Genomic DNA, 21,699 nt, shown 5'->3' on the forward strand with positions numbered 1-21,699 from the left:
ATCACCAACAGGCAAGATACAACCATTGGAACAAGACCTTATTGGGGTTTAGGCTGCAGCACAAGGGAAGCAGTATAAGGAATGGAACGTTCCTGGATTGACTCCCCAAGGGTAGGAAGAGTACAGCTTATATAGACAAAAGGAGGAAACCTGTATGGGTGCAGTCACCTATCTGCTAATTGCAGACTTTCTGCACTGTCATGATAGTCTGCTATATGTTTGCTGGGTCTGCCTGCCCTTGGATGTCATAGGTGTGAAAGGTGCACATCACAGACCAAAACAGAGACTTCTATAGAGCTATGGGGACATCTGGAGTTGTGTGTGTGTGTGTGTGTGTGTGTGTGTGTGTGTGTGTGTGGTGGGGATAGAAGGAATTGTTATATTGGGGATAACCATGGCAGCTGCAGTTGCCACAGTAGCTGCAGAAGAGGTAGTGGCTGAATCAGAAGAGGGACTAGTCATGTAGCCACACTCTCATGGTGGCAGGCCTGCCAATCCTCCAAAGTAGTGGCAATGAAATCAGCTGCTAAATGGCAGTCACAGAAGCAGCAGCAGGCTGGCAGTTGCTGTGGCAACCACAGAAGCAGTGGGGAGTTATGGGGCATGGCCTCTACTCTTTCAAGTGGCCACCTTCCCCAAGATCCTTGGGCCTTGGGCTGGCATCTGGCATTGCAGGTGAAATGGCCACAACTCTGATCTCTGCCCCTGTTGGAAAGCTGGGTGCATCTTCGTTGTTGTAGCCCATGGCAATGGTTGGAGCCAAGTGGCCAGGCACAGAATAGGGTTGGTTTTATTTTGCTGCGTAGCCAAGTGTAATAATAATGCCTGTTAATGTTGTCTTCAGGTAGCTGCAGCTAAAGGAGAAGAAAAACCACTTTTGTACAAAAAGGGAAAAAAAAGCAGAAACACAGAAAATAGAAAACCAACTCTTTTAGGGAGGGTTGGGTCCTCCCATTTCATCTCACCTCAGAGTATTACCCCTCCCCAGGCTAGTCTTGACTCCCCTGTGGTGGCCATCCCTAGCCTCTGACTCCCGTCCACAGGCCCTTCCAGGGCTCCATTAAGCTCACATGCTCACTGCAGTCTTCTGTCTGTGCCTCACACTTAGTTTTTGTGCCCTGGCTTAAACCTCAGTGATCCTATTTGCTTTCTACTCTTTAGAAATGTGTGTAAGTCTCTGATGTGTGGGAACCATCCCCTTTTTAAAAAAATCAGACTGACAAAGGTTTATTATTCTATTTTGTAAAACTTTCTTGTCGATTCAGTGCGATCTCATCTAGATTTTATGCCCAATCTGCCATCTTGAAATATAAATCTGAAATTCTAAATGTCTAAACAAAATTCAAATTTAGAAGAAGCACTTTGTATCTCTTTTGTTCAGAATTTGTATCTTGTGCCTCCTTTTTCCGTGCCACATCACATTGTTATTTGCCTCCCTGTGTATAAGGTGCTCGCCATCAGATCTCCAGTGCTGCACACAAGTAAATGGTCAGTAGTCCAACTGTGACTACATGCCCTCCTACTGTGTGAACATGAGGATCCAAGGGAATAGAATGTAGCTTAACCATACCCAGAATTTAAAGTACAGTGGTAGAAACAGACACATAAATAGATATTTCTAAGAAATTGTTAATATAGTGGGTACAAAGTGTGTGGAACCCTATCCATGGAGCAGATAATTATGCCAGTGGTGGGAAGAGAGGTCAGGAATGAGGTAGAGATTATGTGGGTCTTGAAGGTACAGAGGGGTTCCCAGGGAGTGGTAGGTGTGTTTGAACCTTTCAGAAACAAAACAGAAATTCAAAGTTGATTATATTTAGGGCATAAAATATAATGGGGGCCATGGCAGAGAAGTCCCTAGAGATAGGCAGGGGCCAGAACACACTTGAGGGCCTGTAGCCTTGGAAGCATTTTGTATTTTATCCTCAGAGGAGCTGCTTGTAGGACCCTATTGACATGGTATAAAGATTTGCACTGTGCTATAGAGGGTGGACTGGTCAAGTCCTGAAGATTTGGGACATGAATGCAAGTTCCAAGGTGAAAAGTGAGGAAGGATCAACTAGTGGCGTAAAACCTGGGATGAAGAGAAAGAGACAGACTGGGAAATGTCAAGAGGATACACTAGCTGGGATTCGCTGGCTGCTCAGTGGGAAGGCACTTTCTGAGGCCCTTCTAGTGCTGGAGCTCAAGGACCTGATGAATGGAGGAAAGGAGGGACAGACACTGTGTGTTTTTCATCTTTTTTCCTCAGTAAATCTGAAATGAAAGGCCGAAGAAAGGCTGAGGCAGGAGTAATTTCTGAAAGTCAACTAGGCTGCGTCAGTCCTTCACAAAGCTGCAGATTTCAGCAGAAATGAAAAAGAGGCATGTCTTCAGTTCTGTTTCTGAGAGCCACGCTACCCACTTCCTTCCCAGGAAACCGACTGGGAGTAGGATGTTAGGATGTTCTGGAAAGATACATGAGATCAGCTTCTCATCAAGTTTGGATTAATTCTTAAAAATTGGATTAGCATCCAACTGAAGTGGATGTCAACTGCTTGGAATGCATCTTTGGATCTGAGTGATTTTGATATGAACCAAATGTGATCATCTTGTGAAGTTTTTATTTATGCAGAACCATCTTGATATTTCAACCAAGTCCCAAGTTTAACTCTTAGGAATCCTCCCAGGAAGGGAGTGCATTTCACCTGCTTTGTCTCTGTGAATTTCTACTTTATCATCCTATGACAACATCCATGACAACACAACACAGAAATGTTCAGGAAAGGGGAGGGGATGGGTCTTACCATGCACTGAGCACCTTCTGCGAGTTGGGTGCATCCACTCATGCTGTTGTGTAGAACTCACAGTCACATTAAAGATGAGAATTGTCTCCATTGGACATATGTAGAAATCAGGTTTGAAAGGGATCTCTAAGTTATAAGTGGAAGCGGGGGAACTCAAATCCAGATCCATGTGGTGTATTGGGCACCTACTGTGGTCAGACATTGTACCTGTATTATTTCATTTAATCCTTAAAATGCAAAGGCTTAGAGGCTAAATAAAATGAGGCTTAGTAAGATTAAATAATTCCCCCAAGGTCATTCCCCAGACAGACCCTGAATTTCTTTTTCCCCTCTTTATTTGCAGACTAAAGACAAACATTCTATGCCTAAGGGTGTGGGCAATATTATGCACTGCTACAAAAAATACTCCCCATAATGTTATCCCAAAAAAGCGAGAGAAACTTTTTAGGTTCAGAACCAAGAACTTCTGTTTGCCTCAGATCCTTGAGGGATGGGAACTAGGAAAGGCAGTAAATGGCTCTAGGCCCTTTATTAGGATGCTCCATGTGACACATGTAATTCATATATATATATATATCTATATCAGGGGTTGAACTCAGGGACACTCAACCTCAGAGCCACATCTCAGCCCTATTGAGATAGGGTCTGAGTTGCCCAGCACCTCCCCATTACTGAAGCTGACTTTGAACTAGTGATCTCCTGTCTCACCTCCCAAGCTGCTGGGATTACAGGCGAGCACTACCGGTAATTCTAATACTCCAAACAATGCTTTTGGTGGGTGAGAGATAATTATTCCTGTTTCCCAGATGAAGAAACTGACATTCAGAAAGGCTATGTAAAGGTTAAATAATTTGTTCAAGGTTCCTATCTCTGTCTGGCAACCCCAGAGTCAGGGTTTTTCAGGATGGTGCCAACACTTCGAGAGCTGTTATTTGGAGAAACATATGAAAGCTCTGTCATTGGTGTTTCACTTGGCCTGTGAGGTCTCCTTGGGTAGTTGGTGAATAGCCGCCCTCTGATGAAATTTGCAGATGATTCTAAATCAGGCCTTTGGTAAACATGAGCAACACAAAAAGCCATACAGCTGATCCCCAATGAGGGAGGTTAGAAGTGCAGACAGGAAATAGCAGGATGAGACTGATTGCCACACAGGAAACTGAATTGAAACATCTGGGCAGGCCAGTGCAAATCAGGCCCTGATGCAAGTGCCTTCCATGGTTCAGAGCTCTGCAGTTGGAAAGGCACGGGTGGTCACTGCACCCAAGTCCTTCACTCAGAGATGCGGAAATGTGGATGCGGGGAAGGAAACTGTCCAAGGTCACAGTCAAATTAATGGCAGAGCTGGGTAAACCCCATATCTCCTGTCTCCCAGGTGACTTTTCTTTTCATGACACTCTGCTGGTTTTGGAGTCAAAGGAACTAAAGCCCAGCTTCACCGTTGACAAGATGGGTGTCATCAGGTGTTATGTAAACCTGCTTGAAACCTGATTTTCTTATCTGGAAAAGTGGTGAAATAATACTTATTCCTCAGGATCCATTTGGAAAAGAAATGAAACAAGGATTGGCGCTTGGCATATAGGAGTTCAAGAAAGATGAATTCCTTCATTTGTTAACAATGGAGAAATACCTCAAGGGCAACAGCTGGGCCCAGGGTGTGTTGTGTTCCACACGTGCATGAACAGGTGCCCAAGGCTCTGGGAGGAAGATGGGCAGTGGGTGAGTTTGGAATAGGTAATGCAAAGCAGCTGTCAGTGACATCTCTTCAAATAAGTGTATCCAAAATCCAATCACAGAGGGCCTACTGCATGCAAGGTAGACTTCAGGCCACCTATGTGGTTCAGACCACAAGGGATGCAGGAAGGTGGGGCAGAGTGATGCCACCAACTACTGAGGCAATCCGGGATGGCAGTGTGAAGGAGCTGGGACTAGGCATGAGAAGAGTCATTTTCAAAGAAGCGAATCTTCATAAGAGCCAGTTTGGGAAACAATTTGCAGACGGTATGCTAGCTGATGTGAAAAGCGTGGGTACGCTTATCTCTGTGATAGAATGTTCAAATGAAAGCTTTGGCCAAGGCTCCAAGATTCCATAATTTATACAAAAGATGGCTCGAAATAGATACTGTGGCTCTTGGATCTTACATTCATACCGAAGACATAAAAGATGGGAGATCAATGAAGAGATGGGAGGCTAAGAGGGGATCTGTGACAGAGTGTCTCTGGCATGAAGTAACTTTGAACTCTCCTTCCTTAGGGAAGGACTCAGGGTCAATTTTTTTCAAAACAAGAGCAAGGGCTTCCATGGGGCCTCTGGCAGAGGTTGGTAAGAGTCCTTGTAGCCAGGGTGACAAGGGAGCCATCTGATTCTGCTCCAGGAACCAGCTGGCAGAAGTAGCCTGACTGGCTGTTGACGGTAAAGGTGAAAGAGCAGGAATGCCTGGATTTGCCTGCCTCCTGGAATTTGGGGGGTCTGGAGTATGTGTGCATTTCCTGAAGGAGAGTAGGAGCCATGCAGAGAGAGCATCTGGAACCACATCACGCTCCACCCAAGGGAACTAATGAAAAGGGATGTGTGACCCTAACTAGGTGGAGAGCTGATGCGGGCTGGGCTATTGGAAGAATGGGACTCCATCAGGCAAATGGAGTTAAGACTACAATGAGTTCCCCTCTCACCCCAGTTAGACTGGTTAATTATAAAAATAAACCGCAAGACTAGTGCTGCTGAGGATGTGGAAAAAAAGGAATGTAAATTAGTATAACTATGGATAACAGTACAAAGGTTCCTCACAAAGACTAAAAACAGAGACTCAGAGAAAACATGGCGTTGGGAAGGGACTGAGCCACCCATGCCGCTGCACCTGCAGATCTCACCTAGTTGGAATACTCCATCTCTGAGAGTGTTAGAGGACCCCTCTCCAGCTGCGCTCTGCAGAATTCAGGAGCGCTGTGACCCTGCACAGGGCTCCGGGCCTCAGCATTAGAGTAGGATGCTGGGTGTTGGAGCAGGAACCAAAGCCCGAAGTTCCAGTCCACGCAAGACTCCCGGAGCGCCTTAGCAGAATCACCTATCAACACATCTGCAGATCGTCAAGACGCCACTCCACTCCCTCACAGGTCACTCAGCTGCTACCTACCCACAGCACAACACCATTGCCTGGCTCCCCCCACCTCACCAGGCTCCCCCCACCATACCAGACACCCTGGCGCTGAAAGCAGGCCGCCGCCATCTTGACTCAACATTCTCGCCATATTAGCTGGGGGCAGTTCCCAGATGGGATCTCCTGTGGCCAGGTACCGGGTTTTCAACCTTCTCCCTTCCCCAGCCGCAGTAACCAACACAGTAACTGACCAGGGAGCGGCCTACCGGAGCCCCGGGGTGAGAGTCCTCAATTGGGAACTGCTAGAGGAGACGGAAATCTCCAGGCAAGAGAGGGAGATAGAACCAGGCTCTCAAATCATATGAGCGGTCCCAAAAAGAGACCCGTGAGGTGCAGTCTTTTGCAGGGACTGGCGGGTGCCACTCCCCGCATCCAGGTGCCCTGCACCAGGACCAGTCTTCCCACCCTGGTTACCTCCACCATCCCCAGGGCAGAGACATCAGCTTACAACAGACCACCCCACCTATTGGATGAGAAGAGAAGCAGGAAAGATACGGATCTCTAAAGCAAGCTACAACCCTGGCTTTTTTTTATTTGTTTTTTCTCTTCTACCCCTCCATCCTCCAGCCTTCACATCCCCAACAGATATGAAACCAAGAACATTGCATGAAATAGGACGTTGAGGACTGAGTCATCTGAATAATATAATATAGAGGTGTTGTATATGCCCTTTTTTTTCTTTTCCTTTTTATTCTTTCATTTCTCTTTTCCCCTCCAAATTTTACTGTTTTAACATCTGTATTTTTCTAAATACATATGTGTGTTTGTTTTATGTACTCTACTGTCATCCCACGTACTTGCCTACCCTAAATTACTTCCTGTCTATTCTCTTGCTAATAACCCTCTTCATTAGATTTCTCCTTCATACTTTCTAAGATATATTAACTCTATATCCTCACCTCCTACCTCCTCAGCATATCGTCCTAGGCCCTACCCCAGTTTATTGTCCACCGTAAGAAACTGTAAACATTTTTACAAAACTACTGATTATATTTTAAATAATAATTGAATCCATCATTTCTGTACATTGAGACTAAACTGTAAACGTCTAATAACAACAAAGTTTTCATAGGTGGTATATGGTTGATATTGGGATTTGTTAACACTGTCCTTCCCCACAAAGAAGAGGTCTTGGAACTCTACAAACCTGTAGGGTAAAAAAAAATAACAATTTACACCCTCAGAGCTGGGAAGGAAGACACAGGAGCAACATGAAAAGACAAGAGAAGAAAGTGCCCCAAACAAATGAAGACACCACATCATTGGAATCATTGGCAGCCACAGCAGGAGGAATGACAGAGAAGGAGTTCAGGATGTACATGGTTAAAATGTTCTGGAAACTCAAGGAAGATATAAAGAGCAAATACAGGCAGTGAAAGATCACTTCCACAGGGAGCTACATAAACAATACAGGAAGCAAAAGATCACCTCAACAGGGAGATAGAGGTAATAAAATAAAAAAACCCAAACAGAAATCCTTGAAATGAAAGAAACAATAAACCAAATTAAATGCTCAAATGAAAGCATCACCAACAGAGTAGACCACTTGGAAGATAGGACATCAGACAATAAAGACAAAATACATAATCTTGAAAAGAACATAGACCACACAGTGATAATGGTAAGAAATCTCAAGCAGAACATTCAAGAAATATGGAATAGCATAAAAATACCAAATTTAAGAGTTTTGGGATAGAGGACGGCATAGAGGTCCAAACCAAAGGAATGAACACTCTATTCAATGAAATAATATCATAAAATTTTCCAAACATGAAGAATGAATTGGAAATCCAAATTCAAAAAGCCTACAGGATGCCAAATGTTCAAAATCACAACAGATCCACACCAAGGCACATTATGATGAAAATGCCCAACATACAGAATAAGGAGAGAATTTTAAAAGCCACGAGAAAGGAATCAGATTACATATAGGGGAAAACCAATTAGGATAATGGCAGATTTTTTCAACACAGACCCTGAAAGCTAGAAGATCCTGGAACAACATATATCAAGCTCTGAAAGAAAATGGGTTTCAACCAAGAATCTTGTATCCAGCAAAATTAAGCTTTAAATTTGAAGATGAAATAAAAACCTTTCATGATAAACAAAGTTAAAAGAATTTATAGCTAGAAAACCAACACTACAAAACATGCTTGGAAAAATATTCCATGAAGAGGAAACAAAAAACAACAATAAAAATAGCAGAGGGAGGTAGGACCCAAAGGAAAAACTAATCAAAGAAGAAAATCAATTCAAGTAAAATAATAAAAATAAACAAATATGCTGGAAATACAAACCATGTCCCAATAGTAACCCTGAATGTTAATGGCTTAAACTCACCAATCAAAAGACATAGGCTAAAGTAGATTGGATTAAAAAAAAAAAAAAAAGACCCAGCAATATGCTGCCTCCAGGAGACTCATCTGATAGGAAAAGACATAAACAGACTGAAGGTGAAAGGTTGGGACAAATCATACAACTCACTGCAGAAGCAAACAGGGGTTTCCGTCCTTGTATCAAGTACAGTAGATAAATTCCACTGTCATTTGAAAAATAAAAGCAATTAAAAAAAAGAGACTAAAAACAGATCTACTATGGGATCCAGATATCCTACTTTTGGGTATATACCCACAGGAAATGAAATCAGATTACCAAAAGATACCTGCATGCCCGTGTTAACCGAGGCTCTATTCATAATGGGTAACTATGGAATCATCCTAGGTGTTCATCAACAGATGTGGGATAAATAAAAATGTGGTATAGACACACACTGGACTATTATTCAGTCATAAAGAATAAAATTCTGTCATTTGTAGCAAAATGGATGGAACTGGAGGACATTATGTTAAGTGAAATAAACCAGAGGCAGAAAAACAAGTACTGCATGTTCTGTCTCATATGTGAAAGAAAAAAAAAATCCAACTCAAAATACAATAAGCAAATTTCTTAATCTCCCAATCTCTGGTAACCACCATTTGAGTTTGGCTTTTTAAAAGTTACACATCTGCTCTGGCTTATTTCACTTAACATAGAGTCCATAGGTTTGTCCATACCATTTCAAATAAAAGGCTTTTCTTTCTTTTAGAGGTTAGATAGTACTTCATTGTGTGCATTTACCAGTTTCTTTATTCATCCATTGGATGGAAAGAGAAATAAAGCCAGATTCAAGGCTGCCATAAACATGGGAGTACAAGAAATCTCTTCAGCATGCTAATTCAGTATCCTCTGGGTGCACATTCAGAAACAGAATTGCTACATCATATGGCAGTTACATTTTAAATTTTGAACAATTTTTACACTGTTATCCATAATGGCTGCATTAACTTGAAGCTGCTTTTTCACTGTAGCCCATCAGTTCCTGTTCATGGCTTGGATATGGTTAAAGTGGTCTACCAAAGTTTCCTGTGTTGGAACCTTGGGCCCCAGGGTGCTGATGTAGGAGCCGACGGACCCTTTAAGAGGTGGGGCTTAGAGGGAGGCCGTTAGGACACTCGCCCTTGGGAGATGGTTCTTGTGGGAACATGAGATAATTGTCACGAGAGCAAGTTGTTCCCCAAACAGCAAGGCTGGCCTTTCCCTTTGCTCTGGCTTCGTGTCTCACTGTGTGATCTCTCCCTGTCTCTTGTACACCTGCCAGGATGCCATCTGCCATGAGGAGACACAGCAGTGGGGCCTTTGCCAAAGCCAATGCAATGTTGTGCACTTTCCACCTCCAAATATGTAAGTTAAACAAGCTTCTTTTTTTTTTTTTAATCAATTATCCAGCCTTGGGAATTCCCTTATAGCAATGAAAAACAGACTAAAATGGAAAATTGATAACATAAAGTGAGGCTGTTGCTCATAATGAATTCCTGCAAATGTGGAAGTGGCTTTGGAATTGGATAATGGGCAGAGGTTGGAGGGACTTGAAGGAGCAGGTGGGAAAATGTCTAGGATGCTTTAAACAGGGTGTTATGGGCAATTCTGGTGAGGGCTCAGAAGAAAAGAAGACTAGGGAAGAACTAGAACATCTTTTTGTTGTTGTTCTTTTCAGTTATCCAGACAGTAGAGTGTATTGACATACATACATGGAGGACAACTTTAGTGATCAGATTATCTGTGGGGCCAAGATACTGGTGAAAATGAAGAATATTCTATTGGAAATTGGAGTAAAGACCATTATTTCCAAACCATTGTAGAGAACTTGGCTGAACTGCATCCATTCCCTCAGCTTTATGGAGACCAAACTAAAAAGTGATGAGACGAAATATCTGGCAGAGGGAACATGTAAAGAAAAATGCATTCAGGATGCTGCTTGGTTCCTTTAAATGCATATAGTAGGATTTGGGAGCAGTGGCCTGACCTAAAGGTAGAATGTATGATTAGAATGGAAGCGGGCTGGAAGACTGTAATCCCAGCAGCTCAGGAGGCTGAGGCAGGAGGATCTTGAGTTCAAAGCCAGCCTCAGCAACTTAGCAAGGCTCTAAGCAGCTCAGTGAGACCCTGTTTTAAAATAAATTATAAAATGGGCTGGAGATATGGCTCAGTGGTTAAGTGTCCCTGGGTTCAATCCCTGATGCCAAAAAAAAAAAAAAAAAAAAAAAAAAGGAAGCCAAGTGATGAATTTGAAGAATGTGCAGCCTGGACAGGGAAGGAGGGAAGAAACACACATAAGGGTGTGGCCCAGCAACTACTCACTAAAGAGACTAGCCTGGATATGAAGAAGCCATATTAAGGAAGGGTTAAGATTAGGAATATGACTAAGAGTGAGGGGCCTAAATCTTAGCTCCTCTTGCTGCTTAGAAAGTATAATTTCTTTTTTTTCCTAAAACTTAATTTTCTTGAGGGTGATAATGAGGTTCACAATACTTATCAGAAAAGTTACAAGTGATAGAACTTTAGTTTAGTACCTGGAAAACTACTGTTTTTTTCTCTCTTTGTACATATATACATATATGTATAATTATTCATATGCACTTATTCATGTATATTTTTAAACTTTTTAAAACTTTTTCCTCTTTATCTTCCATACTTGATATCTAACTAGCGTTTGTGGTTGGGAACCTTGGAATAAAGGTTTAGTGACAAAGATCAAGGTCAAGGATATATAATCATGCAAGAGGAGAGTTGAAATAAAACATTCTCTGAGATCATGGTACAAAGAACATGGGATTGGAGTGGAAAGTTGGGGTGTGAGCCCCATGTCTCTTGCACACCAGCTGGTAATCCTGGCAAGTCAATGAGTTTTCAGAGCCTTTCTTGTTTGCCTTTCAATGAAGTTGATAGATAGGATGCTCATACCCTCCTTGGGTACAGAATCTGTACCTTATTCATCTTTATGTGCTTAGCATCTACCAGAGCTTTTGGAATGTAATAATATTAGCAATATAAATTGTAACGAATGATTCTCTTCTAAACATTTGAATGTACTAATTTACTTAATCCAACACTATGAGGTACTCTTTAAGTCTTAATAAGTACTTAGGGAATGGAATGTCACTAACATATCAGTAAATAAAATCAAAAGGGATAATATCAAGCAAAAGTAATTTGTAAACTTCAAGTGCCAATAAAAGATAAGGTACATTTTCGTTCTTCCGTGTCTCTACTTTGGTCAGGTACACAGAGCTTGGGCTTATCATAAAACAGAAAGGAGGATCATTTGTAGACTACATAGTCTTGCCTCTTGCTTATGCCATTTCATTTCATCTTCATTGAGATCTCTGAGGGAGATAAAAATGATCCCATTTTATAGATTCTGAAACTGAAGCTCAGATAAGTAATTTAATGATTTGTTCAATGGCCACTCAGCTACTAAGGGGAAAAGTTACAATCCTAACCTTGTTTGCCTCCAGAGCACTGATGGCCCCAGAGATGGCCAGGGAAGGGAAAGGGGTGATGGAGAGGGGCAAGGAGGCTTCCAATGAGTTCCAGGGCTCCAGGAACAGGATTGGGTCAGAATGGGGTTAAAACCATCAGAAGGGAGGCTGGAGACTCCCACAACTCTGTTTTCAGCACCATTTCCAATGCTTCTCTTATTCTGAGAAGCAGACATCCCTGAAGTACCTCTGTTCCCAGGAAAAGGTCAATAGTGACTCTGCTGGGAACTTTAGGGGACAAGGAGACTGCTATTTGCAGAGAAATCTAAGAGGGCAAGAAGAGGGCAAAGGGTTGAATGGAATGCCTATGTGCTCTTTAGCTGTGAACATGATGGCTGCCATGGTTGGCTTAGACTTTGAACTCTTCTCCTGAGTGCTGGGGTGGCAGCAGCATGCAAAGGGGCAGAAAGTGGGACTAGAACTTAGTGACAACACCTGGGACAAGCATGTGCTTTAACTTGCTTTCTGACCTAAGCCTTCCCTAGAAGGCCTCATTTTCCTGGACTGAGAGAGTGGACTTGGCCAGAAGATGCAGAGAGGCCCTTCCTACTCTATGTTCTATGGGCTTAACTTATTATTTTTTGCTCTAACTTCCCATACTTTAGGCGGGGTGATGCAGGTCCAATGTAGGGAGAGGAGAGGACATTCTGTTCTGAAGCATACATATATTCCTGCTGCATGGACACCTAGTCCTCTAGCAGCGCACTTTGGCAGGCTTCTGACACCCTTTGGGTTTTTAGGCCCTGTCCCAAGAGCTTAAGGTGCTTATGTTAATTGGTTAAGTGGTATGGAGTGGTGGTTGGAGTGGGGGAGGGAGATCCAAAAGGCAGGTGCCCTGATTGCAATCCCAGGCCCACCCAGTACTGACTGTGAAACCTTGACCATTATAAGGCATCCGAGTCATTCTCTGTAAATGAGAATAATAATAGCACCTACATGATTGGGATTATTCCCAGAAGTAAATGCACAAATTTCTTTAAGCACTTGGAATGCCTGGGCCATAGTAAACACGAAAGAGAATTAAGTTATTATTTTCATAAATTCTTACCAATGCTCTCATTTTACATGTGGGAAAATGGACCCTCTGAAAGTCTAAGCAACTGGTTCAAGGCCCTAGTATGAGCATGGTGGGGGAAGGGTGGTGAGTTTTAAGACATTTTGATTGTGTCTTATCCTGGAGCTAGAAATGTCTGGGTCTTGCCCAGTTGCTTACAGTGTCTTCCCACTCTTGTTCAGTTTCTGCCCCAAATCTGAAGCAGTTCTGCAACAAAGGAAAGAGAGTATTTGTGCTGACTTCAGGCACAGTCCCCCAATCAAGTTCAGCAGACCCCCTTAAAAAAGTAGGCACCTGCCCATCAGACTAACAGTTCTTTCTTAGGAGCCAAGGAACTGATGAGCAGCAGGTAGAAGCATGGTAAGAGGGGTCCCCTCCTACTGAGGGAACCCTCCCTCCCCTCCCCACAGCCGTGATCATTTTAACTGCATCTGGGTTGTGTTCAAGGCTGGTTACAAATTGGCTGCATCCTAGCTTTTCAACTTCATCTCCATAGGGTTTGTGACTCCACCTCATCTGGTTCCAGGGCTCTCTCTATCCCACAGTCCCAGCAGAAAGCAGGGTTTTTATTTGTTGCTAACATCACCGAAAGAGCCATCATGATCTAAGAAGCTATTGCCCTAAGTGTCCCTTTCAGAAGTCCCATCCCATTGTTCATTTGGATGTAAGCCCAACTATCACAATGTGTTGGTATTATTAGAAGTGGCAAAATCTTTCCCAGGGTACATGGAATGCAGTTGGAGAAAATAAAAATGACTGCATTTAATGGTTTAAACTGCATATTCTTATCTTTGGTATTGACCACTCTTGTGCCAAAAAAATGTGACATGAAGTTTCTGTCAAAATTAGATCTGCATTATTTGATATGACAAATTAAAAGCCACAAAATAAAATTCTCGGCGAAGCTATAAGGAATAAAAGAGGATGGGGCAATGAGCTGATTTGGCAAACTGAATTTGTGTATGATTGAAATGAAGGTGATTTCATCTTGAAGAACACAAAGTGGGTGAAAGAAAAGTGAAAATAGATAATATAAGCAATATTACCTATAGTATAATGACAAGTGTGTCTATATCCACAAGTAAGCAAAACCTCCTTGCATTAGTGGGGACTTAACTTCTGATAAGTCAAAGGTGCAGGGCTGAATTCTCAAGGTTCATAGTGTCTCCCACTTGCCCCACACAGTGGTTGATGAAAGATGTTTGGTGGCACTTTTCTTCAGCCAATCCTGCTGGAGGCCATATTTGATGTCTAATAACACTTTCATACACCTCTTAATTAACTCTTCTTTGACTAGGTGGGATTACCTGCATTTTTTAAAATGACGGTGGCTCTTTTGGTGACATTAGCAACAAATAAATGTAGTGTAAACACAAAATGAACCCAGGCTTTTCTATGTGCCCCAACCTCCTATAAATTACTCCTCCAGAATGACTGGTCAAGCCATCTTCATGGGCATTTAAGTCAAAGAAGGTGGCTCAGCTGCTAGTGCTAAATTCTACACACATAAAATTGGCCCATAAAACTTTCTTTCAGAAAAAAACTTTCTTTGGATGTCTTTTGTGACTTCCATCATTTGCCAGCCATGGACCAAGTAGGACACCAGTTGCATTAGATATGATTCGTGACTTGCAAGAAGGTAGAGCAGAGCATAATCATTCACGTGAGTACACTGAGTGCTAAGTGTGATGATTGACTGACTTTACCAAATATGCAGAGCATACGGCAGTTTTTCTAGGTAAGTCTTCAGAAGCAATTGATGCTATAGCAAAATTGTTAAAGTCAAAGGGACAAAGACACCCAGTCCAATAGCAGGGGTAGTACCACGAGGACAGAAAGTTCTCCAGGTAGCTGAGGGCTGATAGAATGAGAACAGGGCCTGTAATCACTTTTCGCTGCTGCTATGTTGACAGAAGAGGCCATCATAGAGTGAATGTTGACCAGGAGCTGTGTTCAGTGCTAATTTTGTCTGAATGAATATAAAATTGGGAGAAATCATTTTGTTGAGTCATTGACTAACACGTTTTTGTTGATTAATTCATTTGACAAACATTTTATTAGACTCTTTTCCGTAACAGACACTGTCCAGGGACTTAGATGGACGAAAGTACAAAACATTATGTGTCTTCAAAAGGCTTCTAAACTTGAAGAGAAACCGATGCTTCGGATCTCTGGACTGACTCTTATTGACTCTGCCTTGCTAGAGATTTCTGAACCACATGGCAGACAGGCAAACCCTGTCTCCTCCTTGGGAAGAGGAGATAAATCTCAGCTCCTTAACAGACACACAGACCACTCCAGCCTCACTGTGCACTCCCTACTCCTTCCCAGCTAGAGTTTCCTGTCTCCAGGCCTTTGCCTAGGACTTTCCTGGGCCACCCTGGTGTTTCTCCTTTGGTACTGGTCAACTCTCTCTCTTGGACTTCAGTTCTTCATTAAGGTGTTAGTGCCTCTATGAAGCTATTGCCCTTTCAAGGTCCACTTTGAACTCCCTTCTCATCCTTTCCCCGTGGTTTCTGCTTTACTTGTGCTCAGAGCATCTTTGTTGAACCCCATTAGAATTGATGTCCACATCTCATCATGGAGAATGCATGTCCTGATTTGGCACTCTTGAAAAGTGCCCTTCTCTTCTCCCTAGATCATTTCTGCTTGTGCCAGGAAGATGACCAATCAGAACACCCCAGTTTATAATACTCACAGGATGAGCTCATAAAACTCAAGCCTAACATGACAGCAAGAAACATTCTTTTTCAGTTTGCTTGGCCTGGTGGTCCTACGGTGGGTACAGTATGGTTTCCTTGAAGTTTTGTGAAATTGTGAGAGTTAGAATCCCTTGAGCTATTCAACTTTGGGAAAAATAGTCTCTAGGACTTCCTTCAGAAATCTGAATCTCAAGGCTGGTAATTAATTATACCCAAGGACAGTGGGGAAGCAGTTGAGGAGGTGAAATCAATGAAAAGAATTCTTATCATAAGCTCACTCTCTAATTTTGGGAAACAGAAATCTCTGCATGTTTTCTCAATAAGCACTTCATCAGAATCCTTCTTATCCTGACAGGCTTTGCTCTTTCAGGAACGCAGCAAGAATAACCTCTGGACATTGGCCTGCCATAGTCCAGTATGAAAATGTGAATTCCACGGGTCACTGTTTTTGCAGCCGCCAGATGTGGATGAAAGGAGAAGGGTGTTTTATTGTGTTTTCTCAAGAAACAGAGAAAGGTCTGTCCTGAAACGGGCCTGCTTTCTTCCCACACAAGTGGCTACCATGTGGCCAGAGGACAGCTAGCTAATTTGCAAGATTAAGCTTTTCCAAATATTTGGAATTGGTCTATTCTGTCTTCAGCTAATAAAATAGATTTTTGCTCCAAAATGGATTTAGGAAGCAGACGAAAGAGCTTCTAAGGGCTTGTTGGCAAGTTACCTGTTAACAGGGTCCATCTGTCAAATGGATGTACGATGGGTAAGCTCTGCATGGATCAGTTCCTCCTTGACCTCCTGCCTGCCTTCACGCAGAGGTTCTACCAATGCGAACTGCTGCTGAAATGCTCAGAACGTGAGCTTCTGCTCTCTTGCACACTGGTGACCTAGAAGTGCATAGAGAACAAGGTGCTTTGGTTTAGATATGAGATGTCTCCCAAAACTTATGTGTGAGACAATGCAAGAAAGTTCAGAGTGGAAAGGATGGAGTTATAAGAGCTTTCATCTAATCAGCTCATTGATTCACTTGAAAGCATTAACTGGTTGCAACTGTAGGCAAGGAGGAGGTGAGCTATTCAGAGTGTGCCTTTGGGGTTTATGTTTTGTTCCAGGTTGGTGGAGTTCTCTTTCTGCTTCCTTATTGCCATGTCATGAGCTGCTTTCCTTCTCCATGCCCTTCTTCTATGAGGTTCTGCTTTACCTAATGCTCAGAGCAACGGAGTCAGTCGTCTGTGGACTGAAACCTCTGAAACCAGGGTTGTCAAATAAACTTTCCCTCCTCTATTTTGTTCTTGTCAAGGCTTTTGGTTACAGCAATGAAAAAGGGGACCAAAACACAAGCCTACACTAAGAAACAAACCTAGGCACAAACCAAGAAATCCATACTAACGGCAAATATCTTGATTCCACCCAATGATTCATTCATTGATTGGAGTGTCTACTAGGTGCCAGAAACCCTGCTAGATACTAGGGAAATGGATGAAGTAAAACATGGTCCCTGCTGTAAAAGAGGTTATAGTTTATTTGGGGAGACAGAGTTATAAACATCTATAGTATAAAGTGCCATAAAACACAAGCTGCAAAGGGAAATTTGAAGAAAGAGGCTGGAGTGTGTCTGGGGGAAGCAGGGAAAGTTTCATAGTGGAAGCGGCCCTTGATTTGAGTCTTAAAATGAATGAGCAGGAAATGTCCACTGGGGACATGTGTTCCGTGTAGATCCTTTAGAGGAAATGCTGTGTTTTGGGAATGGCCAGTTGTTCATGTGATTGGGAAGTAGGGGGAAGAGAGAGGCGGCTCCCAGGAAGCCAAGGGCCAAGACAAGAAACCTCAGTTGTCAAATAATGTAGAATGTTTCATTTATATTTGTCTTTGTAGGTAACAGACAGGGGCAGGGTGGGACACATGTTGAGTCGCGAGCACAGGGTCATGCCACAGTGCTGAAGATGGTTTGGAGGTGTGACAGTACATATTCAGTCCAGAGAGTGAAGCACTCTAGCCAACCACTCCAGGGCAATGGGCTTTAATATCTGAGCCGGGGCTCTTGTCTCTGCCCCTCAGTTCTACCTCCTGCCCTTCTCTACCATTCTCTGAGCCTCGGGAGGTTGACCTATATGGGAGGCATCAGGGGCTTCCTAGCTCTCTAGGTCTAGTTGGGTTCTGACCGAAGAAGCCCAAGCAGGAGATGGAAAGAAGAGCGTAGCCTAAAGTCCAAGTATTGATTCTCCCAGATCCTTCCCTGTGGGGTCACCTAGGGATGAATTTGCCCCTGGATGAGAGTCACGGCTTCTTTCAAGTTGGGTGTCTCCACCAGACTCTTTCCCTTAGAGCTCTAGTAAGCTCTGCTGACCTCACTCACCAGGCAGGGCGAGGACTAAGCCTTGCTGGCCCTTGAGTCCTGGGTCATTCCTTGGAGCTTCACATGCTGCCCACACCTTCCTAAGTCATCCTTTATTACCCATCCTTGAACTACCCAAGTGTGAGTGAACTTCCCTTCTGTGGTGGCTGATGGCTCCTATACTAGGAGGCCCATGTGTTAAAGGTTGGGCCCACGTCTGTGGCACTATATGGAGGTGGAGGAACCTATAAGAGGTGGCACATCGTGGAAGGAGGTTAGATCACTGGACACATGTTCTTAAAGGAATATTGGGATTTCAGCCCTTCCCCTTTCTTTTCAGCTTTCTGGTTGCTAATACAGAGCCATCATGACATACAGTCTTGCCTTAGAAACTGCCCCAATTGAAAACTAAACAAACAAACAAACCATAACCCCCATTTCTCTTTTTAAATGGATTTATCTCAGTTACTTTGTCATAGTGGTAAAGAGCTGACTAACAGAGACATTCTGTACAAAAGGAAAAGAATAAGCAAATGAATGGCCAAATGAAGGAACAGGTGTATATAGGGAGCAGTGACTGAATAGAGAGAGGGTGGCTGGAAAGTAAGGTGAGATACAGCAAGAGATAAGGAGCAAAGAGAAGTATGGGCAGGATTTGAGGAGTTTTGGATGTCAACTTAGGACTTTATGTTTGAATTCTAGAGGAAAGGGGCAAGAACAGTGGCAGCACTGGGGATGCAGTCATGCAAAGGGTCGCTGGAGGACCTGAGGGTGTTCATCTTGGAAAAAAGACCTGGGCTGGGATCTCACCTTCAAATATGTAAAGGATCTAGAAAGCAATATGGCAATATGTATCATGAGTTCATAATTATATCTAGGAATTTAGTTGAAGGAAATAATCCAAACTGAAGACAAAACTTACTGGACAAAATCATTCATCACTGTATTATTTATAACAATCAAGAACCAGAAACAACTTGCATGCACAGTACCAGGAGAGTGGTTAAATCAATTACAGCAGATCTTTACAATACTGTATTATGTGATTGTTGAAACAAAGTATAAATATTTAAAGGCCTGACAACATGCTTTTAACATCACGCTAAGTGGAAAGGTAGGATATAAAATGTCTATAGAAAATTATCTTAATGACATAAAAATAATATGAACTAAATAAAAATGTCAGAATCTTATACATGGTTTTTGTTACTGATGAGCTCTTGGGTGACTGATGTTCTCAGATTGTTCCAAAATTCATTGATAAATAGGAGTTGGGAGTTGGCAGCCTCAATGGGATAAGTACTCAGCCTCCCAAGCAAAAAACATTGAATGGAATCCCTACCATTTGTGCATATGTTCTATGCCATTTGTTTATGGCCTCCGCCACTACTGAATTTACTGAACATGTACCATATACTGGGCATGTACTTTTTTTCCCTCACAGGTCTATTAATCTCAACTCTGCATGGTAGGTTTTATTTTTACTCATATTCATCAGATAAGGAAGCTAAAGCTCAGAGAGATCAAGCAACTTGGCCAAGATTACACTGCTAGTGAGTTTCAGAATTGGGGTTTGAACCAGGATATGAGATTCTGAACTGTCATACTATACTGCTAATCCATTGCTTTTGCATGGTCATATTGTGGTCTCCAGTCATATATCATCAGCTAAAAGTTTTTCCATAATAATGAGCTCCACTGGTCAAAATGGCACATCTTATTGGTGATGCCTTATAAATAAATGTTGACTGCATTTTAAGTAAATGACTCAAGTGAGACAAAGTCCTATGATCAGGCAAAGTAGTCATAGTAACTATGGTAAAACGTGTGTTTAATAAAAGTGAATAACATTAATTGAGACTTATGTGTGAAACAATGTTCTCAGTTTCTTACATATATTAACTAATTCTTACATATATTAACTAATTCTTACATATATTAACTAAACTTATAATACTATATAAGTTTAGTATTATTATAATCTTCACTTTACATAGGAAGACAGTGCATTTAAATAATTCCACCAAGGTCGAATACCTAAATAGGATTATAGCCCACTTGACTCCATACAACTACACAGTATGGCCTTTGGATTTGTGTACTGAAAAAAAAAAAAAAAGATTTAAAAACATAAAAACAACAATCTTAATTGCTAGCATTTGGAGTCCTTTCAGGGAAATAATTATCTTTCCTTATGAAAATACCCTGATAAAATATTTGGGAATAAAGGTGTTAGTGGGAATTTCATCAACAAAAGCTTCTTTGCTGGAGAAAGTGAGAGGGATTTTTTTCCCCCTGTCTCTCTTTAGAAAAAGAAAAGGGAGGGAGGGTACATAATGCAGAACAGGAGGAGGCACTTGCAAGGTAGAGCTTGGCTCCTGGGGATGGTACATAGGGATGCGAAGGCACTGAAGAGCAGCTCACACCTTAATTTTAATTTGGAGTGAAATTGTCTTCCCTCAAAACGTCCGTAAGGATGACGGTGCTCACAATCCATGTGTGACTAATGATATTGTTGTTAGAATTTGAAAAAGGCCTGATTTTCATGCCTGGCTCAGTACCTTGCAAAACAGAATCAGCAATTTAAAATAAGACCCTAGAATCATACACTGGAGTCACAGAAAAAGGGTTTGTGAAGGGCCTCCTAGTCTGGAACTGTGGGCTCCGGGAAATTCCTTCTAGATCTCTCCAGGAACAGAGGCCCCAGTCCTACTTCAACTGTTTTAAATCTCCTGACTATCCTGCCATCTCTCACTCAGGTCAATAGAGACCATGTTCAGAGAAGGTATGGAACTTTCTCAGGACCACAGCAGTCAGAGAGAGAGCCAGGAGTCCAAGCTAGGCTGGTCTGATTACAAGGCCCTGGGCCTTCCAGTACCTCCCTTCCCCTCCTCCTCCACCTTCTCTGTCTTGGTTTTGCTTCTCTGTTGTACCTTTCTGTGGGGACACCGCACAGCTTCAGGGGTAGAGACTTGATCTCTGGGAATGGGAAGCACCCAGGTCTTAGTTCATGGGCCAGGCCTTGACAATGAGTCAGGAGCTAGGGTGGACTTACCATTTGGTTATACAGAAGAACAAGTGACTCTAGATCCCTATGGAGTGAACCAGCTGGCTCATTTAAGAGAGCAATAGGTTACTACCTGTTAAAGACTTTAAAAGGAACAGTTTTTCAGTCTTAAAAAAGTAAAGATCAGGGTCTGGGGCTGTCGTTCAGTGGTAAAGTGCTTGCCTTGCACATGTGAGGCATAGGGTTCAATCCTCAGCACATATAAAAAATAAATAAATAAAAATATTGTGTCCATCTACAATTAAAAAAAAAAAAGAGTTATGAGGAACTGGGCACCTTGCCTATAAATCCCAGCTACTCAGGAGGATGAGGCAGGAGGATTGCAAGTTCAAACTCAGCCTCAGCAACTTAGCAAGGCCCTAAGCAACTCAGCAAGACCCTGTCTGTAATAAAGTATAAAAAAAAGGGGGCTGGAGTTGTAGCTCAGTGGTAGAGCGCTTGCCTAGCACATGTGAGGCATTGGGTTCAATTCTCAGCACCTTATATAAATAAAATAAAGGTTCACCGGCAATTTAAAAAAATGTAGCAAAATTTGTTCAGTATTGTAGCAGAATTCTCCTAAATTTCAAGCAATTGTAAATTTAAAAAAATACATGTAAATCGGAGAAATACACACACACACACACAACCAAGTAAAGACAAAATCTCGGGGAATTTTAATTTGGTTTTACTATGCATTGCTTTGAATACTTAGTGAGACCACCACACCTTTTCATATATTAACTGGAAATTTGTTTCCTTTTTTCAT

This window comes from Callospermophilus lateralis, chromosome 7, assembly GCF_048772815.1.
Source record: "Callospermophilus lateralis isolate mCalLat2 chromosome 7, mCalLat2.hap1, whole genome shotgun sequence".
Classification (NCBI taxonomy): Eukaryota; Metazoa; Chordata; class Mammalia; order Rodentia; family Sciuridae; genus Callospermophilus; species Callospermophilus lateralis.